This window comes from Gracilinanus agilis, chromosome 5 (assembly GCF_016433145.1).
Source record: "Gracilinanus agilis isolate LMUSP501 chromosome 5, AgileGrace, whole genome shotgun sequence".
NCBI lineage: Eukaryota > Metazoa > Chordata > Mammalia > Didelphimorphia > Didelphidae > Gracilinanus > Gracilinanus agilis.
The window spans coordinates 257303836-257321050 of record NC_058134.1 but is presented as its reverse complement, the minus strand read 5'-3'; positions in this window follow the sequence as shown (position 1 = coordinate 257321050).

Here is a 17215-nt window from a genome sequence, read left to right as displayed (position 1 = left end):
CATCTCCTTTTAAGCATATTTTCTATGATTTCTAGGGAGTCTTTTTTAGGTATTCACTTTTACATTGGCCTGAACTTTTGTACCATGACATTTCTTGATTCTTCTCCAAACCAAAGAGCTTATAAAACAAACAAAATTAAAATACTCTTTAAATACTGAATTACTCAGTACTTCTCACAGTAATTTGAAAGAAAGAACATTTCATGTTTCTGGAAATTCTTTATTTTGGGAAATAATTGGTGTTTTTGAATAGACATGATATCAATGAAAAAGAAAAGAAAATGCTTCGAATGTTCCGTGTTTCTAAGAGAGTGTCAGTCTTCAAATTGAAAATTGGCCTGCTTAAGAACTAGGCCCCTTTGATATTCTCATTGCTTTGCATCAAGAATTGTCCGTGGGAGCTCCAGAGATCTCATGTGGTCTTCATTGCCTATAATGAGGTTCAACACTAACTTCAGTGTTCGAGGGAAGGCTCTGACTTGTGGCCTCTGCACTGCATCTCATTCATCATGGATCGCCAGCCCTCTGAGAAATTCCCAGTCCTCATTTGTTATTCTTGTCATATTTTCTTATCCCTGGATTTAAAGAAATGGGACAGAGCTAGAGGCATCTTATAACATATCTTTTCCCTTCTTATTTTGCTCCAGGAATCTAGGAATGAGTACCAAGAGCACTGTACTTAACAAAGAAAGAAGTAAAGGAAGGAGAGAAAAGGGAGAAGAAGAGAGAGAGAGCCAGAGTGAGAAAATGAAAGAGAGACAAAGAGAGACAAGAGAATGAGAGATTGAGACAGAATTTGAAAGCCAGAAAGGGGAGGGGGAGTAGTGAATATATATATATATATGTATATATATATNCCTGGATTTAAAGAAATGGGACAGAGCTAGAGGCATCTTATAACATATCTTTTCCCTTCTTATTTTGCTCCAGGAATCTAGGAATGAGTACCAAGAGCACTGTACTTAACAAAGAAAGAAGTAAAGGAAGGAGAGAAAAGGGAGAAGAAGAGAGAGAGAGCCAGAGTGAGAAAATGAAAGAGAGACAAAGAGAGACAAGAGAATGAGAGATTGAGACAGAATTTGAAAGCCAGAAAGGGGAGGGGGAGTAGTGAATATATATATATATATATGTATATATATATATATGTATGTATGTATACATACATACATACACATACTTATACATATATACATATACATTGTTTTTTCTTTCTTTTCAACAAGGTCCAGTGGGATCGATCTCTCTCTCTCTCTCTCTCTCTCTCTCACACACACACACACACACACACACACACACACATTAAAAAAAATTTTAGGGGAAATTGTTAAGGGAATTTTGGTAGGAAGTTAAATTAGATGATTCTAAAGCCCTTTCCAAAACTGATTCCATTAGACCATGACTCGGTAATTCTATCTTTTATTCTTTAGGGATAAAAGAGATATTTCTGTAATAACTAAAGAACTATTTCTGTGTTGCCTTTGTAGATACCTCTCTGCCTTCTTCCAGTATAATAATAATAGCTAAAATTTACATAGCATTTACTGTGTGCCAAGCACTGTGCTAAGAGCATTATGATTATTATTTCATTTTATCCTCAAAACAGCTCTAGGATGTGGGGGTCATTATTATCCCCATTTCATATTTGAAGAAAATGAGTCAAGAAGAGGTTACATGACTTGCCCAGTGTCACACAGCTACTAAATGCCTGAATTTGAATTTGAACTCAGGTCTTCTCAGCTCCATGCCTTGCAATTTATCCATTCCACCACCTGAAATTTTTAACATAATTGTCACTATTTTAGTAATGACATTGTCTCTGGACAACCCTTATGGAAAGACATGTTACCTTGTTTGTATACTCATTTTGGTACCTATTTTTATATCAACATGAATTAATTTAGCAGACAACTTTGTATCATCTCATAGAGAAGGTCTCAAAGCAATGATACATAATCCTCGTAAAATTTTATGGTAGGGACAAAAGTTCAGAGAGGTATGGAGAATAGTGGACGGCAGTCAAAGGGTTCTAAAATTTTAGGGCAAGTAAACAGGCAAGAGAGCCTTGGCTGGGACAATGGTTTGGACTTTGGGGTGACAAGATGGGATGGCACATGACAAGGATCAATAAAGGAGTGATGCCCTTAAGTCAAACTTTGCCTTCTTCCCAAATCTGCCTTGGTGATGACTGGCTGGGTCTTCCTGTTCAACTCCTAATGTGCCTGGATAACAAGGGCATACACAGGAGCAGCTGCTGCCCTGTCATGCTTTAGTTCTGCACTCAGTATGGGGTAGAGTGATAAGAGTTTATGTAAATACATCCTCATCAATAAAACATGAAGCTAACATATGTAGAAATTTAACCCCTGAAATACCAAGTGGAAATATCTGAAGTCTCCTAGATTTGTCCTTTCACTGCTATCTTTACTCATTTTTTTTGGGCCATTTTGAAAGGGCTTAGTTAAGTGGGAATGTAATATAGGACATTGTATGCATGTGATTACCATAAAAATCCTTAAGGATCCTGTGATACCCACTAGTTAGACCTAGATACTGTAATTAGAAGGGTCAGTTTCTTAATTTAAATGTCATACTTTATTAGTTTTTTAACTATAGTCTTAAATTTGTTTTTAAAAATTATTTATTTATTTTCATTTTGTTGATTTGTAGGTTTGTTTTGAAACTATGTCCCTACATTACGAGGCTAGAAATACAGTAGCCACTGGTGGGCTTAATCTCCCTAATGATTAGAATGGAAATCTTCATCTATTTCATTTCTTATCTGAGGCAATTTGATCCTCCTTAGACAGTCTGATTGCCCTCCACCCCTGGAGGCTCACTATATTGAAACTAGAGTTATTATGGTGGGGATATTTGATCATCTTAGCTTAATTCAGACATCTTGGCTTGAAATTCTCAAATTCAAGTGATTTAACCATCTCAGTCTCTCTGGTAGAAGGGATTACAGACATGTACCACCGTACCCCACCACTTTATGTTTAAAAGTAGTAAAATTACTATTTTTAATTGGCTAAAGTTCATAGAACGAGATTGTTTATCTTTCAATAGCTAGAGACATTTTATTGCTTACTCATTCCATCATGTCGAGCTCTTAACCTCATTTGGCATTTTCTTGGCAAAGATTACTGCAGTGGTTTGTGATTTCTTTCTCTAGATAAGGAAACTGATGCAAATGGGGTTCAGTGACTTGGTCAACATCACACACCAAGTAAATGTCTGCGACCAGAACTAAGGAGGATGAATCTTTCGGACTCGTGGCTCTCTATCCCTTGCACCACCGAGCTGCCCTGGTTAGAGACATAGACAGAATCTGTACTTGAAAATGAGATTTGAAAAGAATTTGTAAAATTCTAATTATTCTAATATTTCAAGTATATATAATTTCACTGGTTTGGTCTCTTCCTTCACCAAACCCTCTGTATCTTAGAAGAGAATCGTTAATAGATACTACTGCCCCAAATGCCCTCATCTCATGGTCAGTATTATAATAACCCTCTTTTGCCTTAGTGAGGATACCCCTTGGACAACAGATACACAGGCTGTTACTTGATTCATACTCAAGAGTATTTTTTTCTTGGCAAGACCTACTAGAAATATATATATATATACATATATATATATATATACACATACACACACACACACACACACACATACACCTTCTATCTTAGAATCAATATTAAATTTTGGTTCTAAGCAGAAGAATTCTAAGGGATGGGCAATGGGGGTTAAATGACTTGCCCAGGGTCATAGAGCTAGGAAGTATTTGGGGACAAATTTGAATTCAGGACCTCCTGTCTCTAGGATTGGCTTTCAATCTACTGAATCTCCTAGCTGCCCCATAGAACTCCTTATTGAGAATTATCTCGTTGACCTCATCTTTCTAAAACAACAGTGAAGTACTATCGTGGATGGGGTTGGGGAGAAGTTACTTTTAAAATCTTATAGTTTATTTGACCAATTGGCCAATCTGGACTGAATGTAATTGTACTTTCCATCAAAGTCATTTTGTATATCCAAAATAACCCAACTGTGATGTTGGAAACATTAATATTGCCAATTATGTTCACCATAGGGTCTTTACAATTCATTTGACAAGGAAAAGGCATTCCTTTTTATTTGTGGTCAGCAAAGAAGTAACACTTTTATTATATCATAGACAAAGGCATGTAAGGGACAGCTGAGTAAAGAGTCATCTCTGTAGGGACCTGCAAATATATAATACATGCAACCCACTGGGAACATTCACTTAAATCATATGATCAGTTCTTTACTACAACTGATATTTAATCTAGAAAATAATTTGGGTTCCTATGGTCATTCCATTAGAATTGGTAGGGATCTTAGAATTCATCTAGTTCCACGTCATTTAATAGGGAATTTTAAGTGAGGAAACTCCTATTAGTAAAGGTCAACAAACCTTTAAAAATTTATAAATAAGGAAACTAAGGCCCAGAGAGGTTAAATCACTTGCCCAAAGTCAGAGTCAGTAAGCACCAAAATTAAAATTCATACCCAAAGCCTCCCAATTAAAACAGAAGTCCATTATTATTTTCCATTATACCACACTGCCTCTTTCTTACCCCTTTTATGGTTGTATTTTTAAGGTGATTAAGAAGAGTAAGAGTTTTAGTTCAGTACTGTTTACCCAGAGAAAGCTTAAGTAGTGTTTGGGGATGAATGTAATTCCCCAAATGTTAATTCTTGAGCTCTTTAGAGAATGCTTTTAAACTATTCTTCATCCCAAATAGTTCTCATGTTTATTTCTGGTTTTCTTCAAGGTTCCTGAACCTAGAGTGTACAGTAAATCTAGGAAACATAAACAAATTAAAAAGGCAAATTATTTCTGTTGATAAGAGTATACAGTTATATTTAATTAAATTTATAGAATTGTGAATAGCAACAGCATCATTTTTTTCTTATTTGGTTATAAGATATTGCATTTATTAGTATTCAAATTCCTTACTATTAATTTATAATTATTTTTTGATAGTGAAACTAAGTTGGATGGAGAAAAGGCATCTAATCCCTTGGTCAGGCCTAGTTAATCAGATTTTGCCATTCACCTTATATCTTTATTATTTTCATTGCCAAGAGCATGGAAAAGCTCCCCATCAGGCAAGTACCCAAAGTGAAATCTTTGCTGCTTCCTTAATCCCTAACATTACTTTTTCTAGGTCCTCTTGGTTGGACAGACATTCTAATTTTCAGTCAGAGGCCATTCTTCCCAATGCCAGGAATTACATGTGACCTAGGGCAAGTCACAACCCTCTTTGTCTCAGTTTCCTCATCTGTAAAATGAGCTGGAGTAGGAAATGGCAAAATACTGCAGCATCTTTGCTAAGAAAACTCCGTGGACAGCATGGTCCATGGAATCATGAACTAGAGGAGACTGAGAGAACAAAAAAATACTCCTTTGAAGCATTGATATGAAAGAGAAAAAAAATGAATCAGGGTGAAACATCAGAAAACATGAGTATCAAGTTACTAAAAGGCTTTATTTGAAGGTTGATGAGATGGTCAGTCAAAAAATGACCCTGGCTGTGCGTCCATTCATTTATTTATTTATTTGTATTTATTTATTTTAATTTTAATTTTGACTATTTTCCCATAGTTACATGTTTCATGTTCTTTCCCTTTCCCCCAATATCCCCCATACTCCTGTAGCCAATGCACAGTTCTACTGGGTTTTACATGTATCATTGATTAAGATAATTGTCCATATTATTGATAGTTGGACTAGAGTTATTGTTGAGTGTCTACATCCCAAATAATAATTTCTGTCAGGCCATGTGATCAAGAAGTTGTTTTTCTTCTGTGTTTTTACTCTCACAGTTCTTACTCTGAGTGTGGCTTATTTTCTTTCTCATAAGTCCCTCAGCCTTGCTCTGGATTCTTGCATTGCTGCTAGTATAAAAGTCTGTTATGTTTGATTGTACCAGAGTGTATCAGTCTCTGTGTACAATGTTCTCCTGGATCTGCTCCTTTCACTCTGCATCAATTCCTGGAGGTCTTTCCAGTTCACATGGAATTCCTCCAGTTCATTATTCCTTTGAGCACAATAGTATTCCATCACCAGCATATACCACAATTTGTTCAGCCATTCCCCAATTGAAGGGCATCCCCTCATTTTCCAATTTTTTGCCACCACAAAGAGTGTGGCTATAAATATTTTTGTACAAGCCTTTTCCCTTATTATCTCTTTGGAGTATAAACCAAGCAGTGCTATGGCTGGGTCAAAAGGCAGGTAGTCTTTTGAAGCCCTTTGGGCATAGTTCCAAATTTCCTGGCTGTGTATTTAATTTCTCTTTATTTTCATTTTTTTTTACCTTTTCAACACCCTTTCTGTTCTTGTCTTGTCTGCTATTTCATTAGTATTTCCTACTTGTCATCCTTTTTTTTTAGATTCTCCTTCCCTAATAGATAAATTGAGGAAACTAGAAATGGGAAAAGGAAAACTGACAAATGACACTAAGGTCAACAAGAAAGTAAAGAATGGTTTCTTTCAATTTGCACTTGGACTCCATTTACTTCTTCTATGGAAGTGGATAGCCTTTTTTGGTCATGTGTCTCTTGGAGTTGTCCTGGACCCTTGCCTTGCTAATAATAGTGAAGTCATATAGAGTTGATCATCAGATATTATTGTTGTTTCTGATTACAACATTCTCCTGTCACACTTGCTTATATCTTTTTTTAACTTTTTTTTTCTTTTTTACATTTAATTCTTTTTCTATTGTGACTCCTGTTTTTTGGTATAATTAATACTCTCCTTCCAAACTTTACTTCTCCCTTCCCCCCCAAAAAAATCCCTCTCTTATAACAAATTATTGTCAAGCAAAATAAGTTTACTCATTGACTGCATCTAAAAATGAATGTCTCATTCCATACCTCTAATCCATCACCTCTACTCAAAGATGTTTCATTATCAGTTGTTGGGAGTCATGACGGCCATTGCATTGAGGGTGCTTAAAACTTTCAAAATTCTTCATTTTTATCTTATTAGTTATTGTAAACCTCACTCTGGTTCTCTTAATTCCATTTTACATCGAATTAATGGTGACAGTTTATGAACAATTTTTTTAACCTGGTAGTAATAATTTGAAATATATTGTCAAAATGGTAGACCATATTGGCAATCCTTAGCTCATTTAGGTCTAACATCTCCTTGCCCTTCAGCAATCACTCCCTGATCACATTTAAGAAATGGAGATTCTGCATTTTCTGCTATCGGTGTCATTTGGAGAGCTAACCAAAGCCTAGTTTGTACTAGGTAGCATAAATCTGGAAAAGAAGTCTCAAAAGGGTCCTTTTTACTTGGTTAAACTGTGTGTGTGTGTGTGTGTGTGTGTGTGTGTGTGTGTGTGTGTGGTGTCTTATAGCAACAGACAGATGCGTTACTCATATTATGGATATATTGTGTATATGTGTGTTTTGAAAAGTGGGGAAGGCATATGATGTATTCATTGATTTAGTGCTATAAGAGACTTTAGAAGTTTTATTTTTGTCCTTTGTTTTATTTTGTTTTTATTTTTTAATACTCTTCCCTTCTCACTTATGGCAAGGAATGCTTTCCACCTCTGGTGAAAGAACTGTTGGAACCAGATGCCGATCAAAGCATATTAATTTTCACATTTGTTTACTTACATTTTTATTTGAGGATTTTGGTTTTATAGGATAATTCTTTTATAATAATGGCCAATATGGACGTATATTTTGCATGATAATACATCCATAATGCAGATCAAATTGCTTTTCTTCTTTGAAAGGGAGGAGGGAAGGGAAGGTGGAAAGGAATTTCAGTCTTATAATTTCAGAAAATGTATGTTGAAGATTGTTATTATGTGTACTTGAGAAAATTAAATATCTTTGGAAAAAATTGAGAAAAAAATTGAGGAAAAAAAAGCCTTTATCTTCTATTGTAGAATCAATACGATGTATTGATTCTAAGGCAGAACTGCAGTAAGGGCTAGGCAGTGGGGGTTAAGTGACTGGCCCAGGGTCACAAAGTTAGGAAAAATCTGAGGCCAAAACCTAAGACTTCCATTCACTAAGCCTGGCTCTCAATCCTGAGACCTCATCATTTTAGGTAAAGAAACTAGGTTCTATAGCTATTAAAAGATTTTTTTTTCTAAATTCATAGCTAATAAATTTCAGAGGTGATATTTGAACTCAAGCTTTTTCACAATGGATCCATTTATATCTCTGTTGTATTATATTACATTTCATGATTTAATCTATTATCTTGGGCAGCTGGGCAGCTCAGTGAATATAGTATTGGGTGTGGAGTCAGAAAGAGCTAAGTTCATATATATATATATATATATATATATATATATACATTTATTTATTTGTTTGTTTGTTTATCTATTTATTTATTTGTTTGTTTGTTTATTTATATAACCCTTTCTGTTGTCGTCTTGTCTGCTGTTTTGTTAGTATCTCCTAACATAGCATCCAATTCTTTTAGATTCACCTACCCTAAGAGATAAATTCAGGAAACTAGAAAATGGGAAAAGAAAAATTGACAAATGACACTACAGTCAACACTTTATCTTCTGTGAGTAATAGGAGATATCAGGACCTTCCTGTTCATGAAAGAGGTTTACTATAGTCTCACCAATATCTTAATAATTTACAAAATCCCTGTTACGTGTCAACTAAAATCATGGTGTCCAAAAATACAGATGCTACAGTCCCTGCTCTCTACTTCCAACCTAAGTGGGAAATGAACATAAAAAATATGAAAAACAAAAATAGAAAACCTGAACACTGGAAAGGACATTTAACCCTTAGAAATCAGTGTAAAAATATTCACTTCATTGACCTAAGATTAAAAATAGACAGGGAACATGGGAAAATCTTCCAAGATTTATCCACACAGATGCAACAGCTGTTCTTGGTTAGGTTCTTGGTAGGTCTTACTAAATATACTCTCCTAAGGAATGCTGGGCTTTTAGTCAGGAAGACCTGAATTCAAATTCTTTATCAGATAATTACTAGCTGAAAGATTGATTGAAAAGGGTATAGATTAAAAGAGGGGAGATAAACCCTGAGGCTATAAAAGAATAAGTAATTATAATCAACCAAATAATTAACAACCATTAACTAAACTTTTTATGTGGACCTTATGGGGTTAAATACTAGGCACAGAAAAACAAAAGTCACTGCCTACAAAGAGCTTCCATCCTCTTTTTTTTAAATTAATTTATTTTTACATTTTTCCTAATTCCATGTAAATATAATTTTAATAATGATTTTCTGAAATTCTGTGATCTGTATTCTCTCCTTCCCTTTCACCCTTTCTATTCCCCCAAGATTGCAGATAATACGTTGTAGTTTATATATATGGATTATCAGGCAGCCCATATTTCTGTTCATCATGTGTTAAAGCTTCCTTTCTCATAGGAGGAAATACAAATACAAATATAAATATATATATATGCATATATATATATGTCTTTGAGCAGTCTTTTTTAGTCATGTTTGATTCTTCATTACTCAGTTTTGGTTGGAAGATATAGTGGAGTGGCATGTGATTTCCTCTTCCATCTAATTTTATAGGTGTGGAACCTGAGGCAAACAGGGTCCAATGACTTGTCCAGGGTTACATAACCAGGAAGTGCTGAGATCAGATTGGAATTCAGGGAGATGAGTCTTCTGCATTTTAGGCCCAGCTCTCTAACTAACCATTATGCCCCCAGCTGCCCTACTTATGTGATTATTTATAGGATTTGTGCAAAGTGAATCCAAGGTAGTTTGAGGAAGTGAAACTTAAACACCTGAAAACAGGAATTCAGGAATGGCTTCATGAAAGATGCAGAATTTGAGAAGAGCCTTGAAGGGACGTAGAAATTACAAGAGGCAGAGATGAGAAGGGAATTCATTCTGGGCATAGGAATCAGCTAGAAAAAAAAAACTATGGATACAAGAGATAAGCATCTAGAGTGAAGAATAACAATTACACCTTCATGATTTGAATAGAAAGTGTAAAGAGGCGAAGAAAGGGGAGGAAGACTAGAAAGATGGAAAGAGTAGAATTTGTGATGACAAAGAAGTATAAAACAGAGGACTTTATATTTTAGGTTAATCTAGGTAGGGAACCATTGGAGTTTATTTATTGGGTGGGAAGGGAGGTACATGGACATGGTCATACCTCTGCTTTAGAAAACCAATTGGGCAGCTTTAAGTGAAGGATGAATTAGAAGAGGAAGAGCCTTGAAAATGGGAGACCAAGAAGGAGTTTGTCATAGTGGTCCAGGCATATGGTGGTGATGGCCTAAATGATGTAGCTGGCCATGTGAGTAGAGAGAAAGTAATACATATGAGAGATATTGAGGCAATACAAGCAATAAGACTATTACTGGATAGCTTATGGTGGGATGAGTGAGCATTAGAGGTTGCAAGTCTGGGTGACAGTAAGGTGAGTGTTGCCTTTGACATTAAAAAGGAAGCTTGGAAGAAGGATGGGCTTTGGAGAAAACACAGTAAGTTCTATTTCATCTGTGTTGAGCTTAAGACTCACCAGGATTTCCAGATGAATTTCTAATGTTGTAGGCATGAGGAATGATGTTGATGATGATAATTAGCACTTATATAACCTTTTTAAAGTTTTCAAACCACTGTACCTATATTATCACATTTAATCCTCATAATATCCCTGGGACATAGCCTCAGGGTTATGCTGGGGCCAGGTCAAACCAGCTTGAAAGAGACAAAGGTTAAATTCTCATTATGAGCATTTGATTTTTGGAAATTAACCAACATTACAAATTAAGGCTTAATTCATTTGTAGTTTCCTAGACATAAGAAAGCGATGGGGGAAATTTTAATATAGATTAAACTGAAAAGTGCATTGTGGATCATTTTTAGGAGTATGAGATTTAAATTAATATCCAATAACTCCAACTTTTATATTTTATAAGATTTTTAATAATCACTTGAAGTAGAAGAAATAAAAGAACAAAAGTAAAAGCCTGAGTAAAGAAAAGTTTTCCTAACCATGTTCACGGGAAAAGAGAGAGAGGGGCGAGGGTCACACTCAAACTTTATCTCCAAAACTTAAGGATGTAACATGAGAATGAAAGTGGGATGCTGGGATTTAAAGTCCTGGGGAGCAGATTCTAATTATACAAAAGATATCTCAGAAATCATCTAGTTTGGTGATTCCCAAAGTGGGTACCACCGCCCCCTGCTGGGTGCTGCAGCAATCCAGGGAGGCAGTGATGGCCACAGGTGCATTTATCTTTCCTATTAATTGCTATTAAAATTTTAAAAAATTAATTTCCAGGGCACTAAGTAATATTTTTTCTGGAAAGGGGGCGGTAGGCCAAAAAAGTTTGGGAACCCCTGATCTAGTTCACAAGTTTCATTTTACAGAGGAAAAAAAAACAATGCTCAGAGGAGCTAAATGACTTGGCCAAGGTCACAAAGGTAATGAATAGTAGATTCCTGGGATTCAAAAGAAAGGCTTTTGGTTTTCAATACTGTCCTTTCTGCTGAAAAATAGCTAATTCAATTAATTCAACTACATACATGTTAATAATTGGATCTCAATCACCAGGACAGTTTATTTAAAAAAAAAATCTTACCTTCTGTCTTCAAATCAATATTGATTTCAATGCAGAAGAGATATAAGAGCCGGGCAATTGGAGGTGGCTTGCTCAACAAAACATAGCTAGGAAGTCTGAGGTTATATTTGAATCCAGGTCCTCCTGACTCCGGGACTGGTGCTCTATCCTCTGTGCTATCTAGTTGCCCCCTTCCTCTTTTTAGAAAAAGAACAAAAGATATTTCTGAAAACTTTAGATGGGTTAAATTAATGATTTACATACATTTATGATTATATATTCTTATTTTAACAAGTTAATTTCTCCCCTTCCCTACCAAATGAGCCATTCCTTGTTATGGTTTACCAAAGAGAACAAAAACAAAACTAACCAGGGCAGCTACGTAGCTCAATGTATCAAGAACCAGACCCAGAGATGGGAGGTCCTGGGTTCAAATTTGTCCTCAGACACTTCCTAGCTGTGTGAAAGTCTAAGGGCAAGTCACTTAACCACCCATTGCCTAGCCTTTGCCACTCTTCAGCCTTAGAACCAAACACTCAGTATTGAGTCCAAGATGGAAGATAAGGGTTTAGAAAAAAAGTAACCAATGTATCAACCATGTCTGACAGTAATAAAATCCTCAAAGTTTTCTATCCCCTTCCTCTAAAAAGGAGAGAGCTATATTTTCTCAGTTTTTTGTTGAATTCAAGTTTGGTTATTATAATTGCCCAATGTTCAAACATTTGTTGTGATCATGAAAGAAGATATTAAATATACATTTAGAACATATTTCACTCAGATTACAGGTAGATAGTCTTAATAATCATCTTCTGATGTTTTGTGATCCATATTGTCTCCTTCGCTCCCAGCCCTCCCTGCTCCCTAAGATGGCAGGTAATATGATATAGGTTGTATGTGCACTTTAACCCTTACCTTTCATCTTAGTGTTAATATTATTTATTGATCCCAAGGCAGAAAAGCAGGAGATGCTAGGCAGTGGTGGTTAAATGACTTTCCCAGGGTCCAGAATAGCAAAGAAATATCTGAGACCAGCTTTGACCCAAGACCTCCCATCCTGGCTCTCAATCCAATGAGCCAACTAGCTGCCCCTAGGTTGTACATTTGTTAAACAGATTTTTAACCAATAAGAACATGTAACTGGGAGTCCACATGTATATTGATTAGAGAACTGGCTACAGACCCAGGAAAACTTGAGTTCATTTCCCATCTCTGACCAGTTATGGATCTGTGACCTTGGGTACATCATTTAAAGTATCAGTCCTCTAGGCATCTCTCTTAGAATATAAGTTGAAGAGGAAGTTTGACTCTTTATTGGTAAAATGATTTTCATCATCTTGAATTTCTCTACACAAGTGAAATCATTGGTTTTGTTTTCAAAGGAAATTTCCCCCAACAAAAAGGAAATGGGATTAAAACATTTATTTTCATAGATAGTTAAAAAGGAAATGAAAAATTCTCTTTCTAGGGAGCTATTTAAGACTATACCAATTATTGATTGTTTTGAAAATAAAGTTCTTTTTCCATTAACTTTTGTTACTGTACCACAGGGTACCTCATTAACGAACTAGGCACATATGGTCTGAATATAAGAATTTTGCTGACACAGCCATTTTGGGCTCATTTTCTTCATTTTTCGTTTTCTGCACAGTATGCCATTTTTGCTGAGGATGAATTTAAAAAGTTTGGGTAGCCTTCCCTCATTGTTAGAGAATACCAGTTATCTACATCATGGCTCCCTGAGACATTGTCACATACATACATTTGAGAGTCCATTGCAAAAGTCCCAGGAAAAGCTTCAGAATCTTTTCAAACTCTGACCACTACAGAGGGTGAGGAATCAAAAGTAAAGTTATTGTACTTTGCTTACAACATAAAACTACAAGTCATAATTATATTGTCTGAAAACCCATAACCATAAGTTTGAATTGCTAAGACTCTGCCAGACTCTTAAAACAAACATCAGAAGGAAATTCTCTCTTTTCATGTTTCTTTCCAGAATGGCTTGTAAATCTTAAAACTGAGTATTTCTCTGAACAATTATTTAAAGTAATACATTTCAATAACTAAATGCTTTTCAAAAAGCTTTGGACCCAGAGAAGTGACCTTATTTCTTCTCAGAATAAAAAGTAACAAGCATTCCTTTTCATTATGTTTCTGGGTAAATATACTTTTTCATTCTAAGATACAAAAAATATTTTAATACTTTGGAATATCATGGGGTGGAATTCTTTGTATACTATCTTAGGTTTATCATCAAAATAACAGACAGTGAAATCTATAATATTGAATTAAAACCTCAGCCAGTGAGATAGTTCTTTTTCATTTTTTTTCTGGTTGGCCTCAACTTTTGATTTAAGAAACAACTCTTAAGGCGGAAACTTCCTCTATTATGAAAATCAGCAACTCATTAATATATCGTAGTCTTGGGAAATTATTGAGTATATATCATTTCTTAGACTTGATCTCAGACCCTCCCAATACTAAGTGCAGCTATTTTGATACTTTATTGCCACCTACAACTTGGCACAAAAGAGTTGCACATCACAAGGAGCTGAGATCATTATATATATATATAGATATATAGATATATATAGATATAGATATATATAGATAGATAGATATAGATATAGATATATAGATGTATAGATATATAGATAATAAAGGCTGAGATAATCTAGCTTCCTTGGAGATGGTGTACTTCTGTATGTCTGTAATACATAACGAGAAATTTTAGTTTCAACAAAACTATTTAATTTAGTTTCAAGAAAAACTATTCAACTATACAGGAATATGACCCTGATTAAATGCAAATATATTTATAATGGGATAAAAAGAAACTAAACTGTGTAAAAACAGTGATAAATGAATACTTGGATTGTTCTATAAGAAAGTAATTCCCCCAGATTGAAAGAATATAAATTACTTGATTTATTCTCACATTCTTAAAGAATATATGAGACTAAATATCATTCCCATTGAAAAATGGCAAATAATATAGTATAGGTAGGACTTGTTTAAAGATCTGGTCATAACATAACTCCTTCATTCTGACTACTCTATTCACATTGTTTCCCATTGCTATGTGCTTTTGCTCTATTCATAGCTCCCAAATATATTTTTTCTCAATCCAGAGATTTCATATATATAGATTGGAAACTTCTGAGCCCCTAGGATCTGTTGTTTATAGAGCATTCTGTTACTGGGTGTGGATAATTCAGATGGAAATATAGTCCACGTGCAAAGATCTGGATATTTTAGTAGACAAGAAGTCCATGGGCCAAGATCTCAGGATTTTCACAAACTGTAAACTCAATAAAAGATAACAGTTAATATGAACAAGGGGTATGGGGTGGGAGGGAGCTGACACATTTTTTAATTGTATTAGTTAAGTAGGCGGAGTGTCTACCCGAAAAGTGGTGATTAGTCTTTGTGATCTTGTAGATCTCTTCTATCCATGAGATTATATGATGATTTTATTTTGTTGGTCAGTCATATCTGACTTCTATTGACCCCATTTAAGTTATTCTTAGCAGTAAAACCAAAGAGGTTTATCATTTTCCTTCTCCAGGTGAGGAAACTGAGGCAAATGGTTAAGTAACTTGGCCACGGTTACATAGCTAGCAGATTTCTGAGGCTGGATTTGAACTCAATTCTTCCTGACTCTAGACCCCACAGTCCATTTTGTCGTATACCACCTAACTGCCTATATTTCTATTTAAATAGAACCAAAAATGCCATGTAAATTTTAATAGAAAGATGCTTGTGTTAAAACGAAGAAAGAAATCAACAACATAATGCCTAACAGTTATCTTACTCTGTAGCATGTTAGAAAGTTCAGGAATTTTCTGCAGAGTAAAGAAAACATGAAGGTTAGCTCCCTCATTTTTAATGGTTTGCTTAGGTTCCGGGTCTTGGGATATGACTGTGATGGATGCTTGATTTGACAAGGAATTCTAGACATTCTCTTTTCAAGAAAAAAATGAGACAGTATAATTAATGCCCATGACATATATATATATATATATATATATATATATATATATATATATATATATAACTCATGGCCCAGGAGTACGTGCCGAGCTTTTCTCTATGGAAGAACCAGGACATTCTTGAATGTTATCTGGATTCCAATGTTGTATAGCACATGTGGGGTCATGGATGGAGCTGCTAAGTTTGAGAAGGTCTGTACTGCTGATGCTGGCCAGCACTGCGCCCTGATTATGAAAGTCCTCTGGACTGAAGTACTCCTCAGGTTACACAGGAAAAGCAAGAATGGGGAGGGGGAGGAATGGGGGAGGGAGGAAAAATCCTTTGCTACAGTCTGGGAGAAATTTTGGTAAATGATATTATTATATGGGTTGTTGAGTTCTTTAGAGTTCTTTGAAGGATGGCCAGGCTGTTTCCATGCTTTGTTTATATAGGGAAATGGTTTAAATAAAAGACTGATCTGAACTATGCCTGGATTCAGCCAAATATTTACATTATGGCATTATTGATAGAAATTTTGTCCTGCTCCTTAGAAATGAGGGAATGTTTACTAGGATAACACTTTTGGGCCCAAACCTCACTTGTGGAATTCATTTTCTCCATATTAGTGTACGGCAGGGTTTGTTCCCCTATTTGTCATGGATAGAAACAGCTACCTATTAGAGAAATTCTAGTTTTGGAGTGAAAATATTAGAAACATATGCACTATTCCTTTGGGGAGGGGGACATCTAACTGTTTTCTTTAGTGAGTGCTCATGGTCAGTTTTGTTTGTGGGTGTTGCGAGTATAATGCCTACATCACTTCAAATTTAAGATACATTTCTATAAGAGAAGAAACCTCCCACTTCTTCCTTTTGCAAAGGTACATTAATATTTTACTTTCTGCTTATTTTTAAAGCTATTGATTAATCGACTATGTTTATCCTCACCCTCTTCTTTTCTTTGTCTCTTAATAATTACCATTGTTGTATGGGATGGCTCTTTGGGAGGGGAAGGAGGTGAAGGAGCAACAGATGGAAGAGGAGGAGGAAGAAGAGAAAGAGATATACTGGAGGAAATTATTGTAATATAAAAAGACATCATTAAAGCTTTTGTGGGAAAAAAGAAAAAAAACTAATCCTATGACCCATCACAAAATAATCATTTCTTACATAAAACCTCAAGTGAATAATTATTTAAACTTAAGTGGTTAGTTGGAGTAAGTTAAGGGAGAGTAAACTTACTCTACACCTGGACTTCAAGGTTTAAAAAGTCATCTCTGGATTAAAATTTAAGACTCCTAACTTAAAACTAGGACCAAAACTAAGGGAAAGGAACTCATCCTTTCCAAAGCTTTATTTCCTAGTCTTTAAAAGGAATTCCCATAACACATCCTGAGCAGGGTTATTGTGAGGCTAAAATTAGATGATATATGTAAAAAAGCACACTCTCCATTCCTCTCTGTCACTGTCTTTTCTCTTCCTTCCTCTTTTTCTCTTTTCTTTCTTCCTTTTTTCTCTTTTTCTTCCTTCTCTTTGTTTGTTTGTTTGTTTCTTCCTTCCTTCCTTTCTCTTTCTTTCCTCCTCCTCCTCCTCCTTCTTCTCCTCCTTCTCCTTCTCCTCCTCCTCCTCTTCCTTTTCCTCCTCCTCCTCCTCCTCCTC